Here is a 3,650-nt window from a genome sequence, read left to right as displayed (position 1 = left end):
CTTTTTACTCACTGTGTTCACTTTACACTGGTCTTTGATTTATAGAGGGCACTTTTCATATTCTGTAGTTGTAAAGGACCGGATAGCTGATATATAAAATGGTGGTTCTCATCTACCACCAGCTGCTCTGGTGTGACTGGCTGGAACCTAACCAGATAATATTGTGCTGTTGTACAAAAGTTTTGTAAGAACAACCCAAGCAGGACTGAGCTCCTCTCATCACCTATCAGTGTTTCCTGGAATGTTATTTTTAGACCAATGTGAACCTGCAAAATAATCCCTGGTGCTGAATAGGAATAATCTTAGCACTCCGTGATAGTCCTACCCCTCCATGTTCCATTAGGGAGCCAGGCTGGTTTTTTTCTTTTTCTCTTTTTTTTGTATCTAACCCCGTTTTTTTTTTACAAGGTGGCCTTTATACCCTAGGCCCCTTTTATATATTCTATGTCAAGGGGGCCTTTATTCCTCAGGCCCCCTTTATAAACATACTTATATTTTTTAAAATAACTTTTTTAAAACTTTATTAAAACCAGAAATAAACAGAACTCAAATTAAAATGCCATGGAGCCAGGCTGGTGGATTGTTGGACTGGTTTTGAACTGTCCCTGCCAGAATTGTGTTCTTTGGAGCTACCTCAGCTGCAAAGTGACTGCCCCAAGGAGGATGCTGCTTGTCAAATAGCAATCCCTGTCCTGATCCCATTTAAATTTTTCTCACGTTACTTGTTCACTATCTTTTTGTAAGCAAATCACAACAATTAGCTAAAAATAAAATAGTCCTGCATTGACCTTGCATATTTCCTCTGGAGGATAAATTTTCAAGCATTGCACCTCCTTTGCAAGCTGAGGGAATGGACGCCCTTTCTATTCATGTATCTTATCTGATTGTTTCAACAGTACTTGTTCATAAATGAGGGTAAGTTGACCAGTACTTAGGGAATAAATAGTGGATAAACTTGTAGCCTTCCACTCAGTGCATCACTCACCTGTATGTTGGAGTGTACAATGCTGCTATAATCTCTACTTCCAGCAACTTAGGCCTTTAATGTAGCAAAAAGGCACACGTTGTGTGACACTTCGGGGCAAAACTAGAGTTGGGGAGGTTCCTGAAGCTGTACTTGGAGGTATGTTTTACTGAGGCTTTGAAGGTGAGGTGAAGTGAAGGGCTTAGGGAGTTAGTTCCACAATGTAGGAGTGTGATAAAGGAGCACACGGAATTAGAGTTCAAAGGTGTGAGCAGGGGCATGGGTTCAGAGATAATGAGAGGAACATTGATGCTCTGAGAAATGGAAACCCTGTGGAAGTTGGTAAGGAGAGGGTGATACTGAAGTGTGACTGCAGAATAGGATGCAGGCAGTGGAGTTCTAGATGAGTTGAAGTTTCTGCAAGCTGGAGCTCAAGAGGAGAGAGTATTGGGAAAGTGTGGAAGAGTACAGTAAGAGTGAAGATCTTAGCAGTAGTGGAAGTGGATTGGGAATGGCAACACTCTTTTTCAGGTGGAAGTAACCAGTCTGTGGTGATCTAGATGTGGAGTTTGAAGTTATTCGTAAGAACATTGAGGTTGCATGCTGTCGGGTTGGCGTTTAAGTGAATACAAGCAGTGGGTGTATAATGAGTTATGGGCTAAAGATGATGGCTTCTGTCATAATAGTGATGCACTGAAGAATGTTATGGCTCTCCCATGACTTGATTTCAGACAACAAAATAAGGTTGGTGCTGGTGAGGTAAAGCTGGTTATTCTCAGTGCGCATATAAAAGCTGACTCCCATATTCTTCAATAAATGTTGCGGAGGTGGGGGCGGTCAGTGAGGAGTAGCATGTAGAGGAATAGCATATAAAGGAAGGGGGGAGGGGGTCAAGGAGATATGGGAGGAAAAGCCATTGCAAGAGATATGCTGGCTGCTGGTTCTAGTAAGGATGCAACTACGTAAGAATAGTAACTAAGAGGTGGAGCAAAAAGGAGAGATTCCAAATGAGGATTGTGTGGTCAACCATGTCAGAAGAGAGAAGTTGAGGAGGAATAAAGGCACTTGCCACAATCACAGTAGCACAATTTTATTGGAACCCTGAACATGAGGGAAGCAGACTGAATGGATTTAATCATCACATTAGTCTTAGGGATAGGGAACTCCACCAATGCTTGTACTTTTGCTGTTCTTGGCAACACTTGTCCTTGCCCTACTATATGCCTGAGGTAGGTTACTCTCGCTTTTGCAAATTCACTTTTGGTAAGGTTTATCACTAAATCAACCAATTGTGATTTTCTAAACAGAGCTTCTAGTTGTTCCAAATGATCCTTCCAAGTGTCACTATACCAGCACATCATCAAGGTAAACCACACAGTTAGGAACACTGGCTACCACTTGGTTCACTAGTCTCTGAAAAGTGGCTGGAGCATTTTATTTGGCCCGAATGGCATCACTCAGCATTGGACAAGATGGTATGGTGTGACAAAGGCCGATATTTCTTTAGCTCGGGGTATTAAAGGAACTTGCCAGTATCCCTTTAAACAAATCTATTTTTATAAGAAATGTGTTACTGTCCATTGTCAATACAGTCTTCCAAGTGAGGAATTGGGTAGCAGACTGCCTTTGTTACTGCATTAATCTTTATGTAGGTTATGCAGAATCTAGTTGAACTGTCAGTATTAGTGCCAAAACCTATCCGTGAACTTCCGCTGCTTTGACTGGGTTCAGTTAGGTGGTTTTCCAGTATGTATGCTGCTTCACAAACCACTGACCACCTCCAGGCACTTACCCATTGTCTCTCGAGACAAGGAGGCCAAAGAAGAAGATTGGATTTCTGCTTTTACCTAGGCCTGTTTCTCTGGACTTAAGCAATAAGAATGCTGTTCTAAAGAAAAGAATTCCCCTACATCCACATCATGTATGGCTAAGGTTGTACATCCTGGTTTGTCCCTACAGACTCTTTTAAATGCTGTGAGTAGCCTTGTTAGGTCTTCTCGTAGTTCTGCATTTAAATAGGAAAGCATAATGTCCAATCTCCCTAACAATTCAGTATTAGCTAACTGGAGAGTAGGAGGTTCAATTTTGAGAGTGGCCTAGGCCTCCTTCTGCCTCATCCTCACTATTCCTTTCATCCTTCACTATTCTTACTATCTGACATACCTGTGCTTGCTTATCCTCCCAGTGATGATATTGTTTCAACATATTGTTATTATACAGCCAATTCTTTTTCTAGCGATCTGGGGTGTCAATCAAATAATTTACTTTTACAATTATATGGACCAATAAACTATGCTTTCAGCAGTTCACCCTGTAAAGGCAGTAATACTCTCACCTCATCCCCTGGTGAAACGTTTGGGTCTTGGCATGCTTGTCTGTCCATTTCTTCATGGTTGTTTGGGAAGCATTAAGGTGTTCCTGAGCCACTTTGCAGGCTCTCATGAGCTGTTCCTGGAACACGGATACATAATCTAACAGACGATTCGTCTCTCTGTTCTAAGAACTTTTCTTTAATTAGTTTTAGAGGACCTCTTATCTCATGTCCATAAACTAATTCAAAAGGATTAAAACTGGTAGACTCATTAGGTGAATCCCTAGTGGCAAACAACAGAAATTCTAGAATAAAAGCAAAATGCTGCAGATGCTGGAAATCTGAAATAAAAACTAAAAGTGCCAGAAATATTCA

The sequence above is a fragment of the Heterodontus francisci genome, chromosome 4 (assembly GCF_036365525.1).
Source record: "Heterodontus francisci isolate sHetFra1 chromosome 4, sHetFra1.hap1, whole genome shotgun sequence".
NCBI classification, from domain to species: domain Eukaryota; kingdom Metazoa; phylum Chordata; class Chondrichthyes; order Heterodontiformes; family Heterodontidae; genus Heterodontus; species Heterodontus francisci.
Note: the sequence above shows the minus strand (reverse complement) of the source record.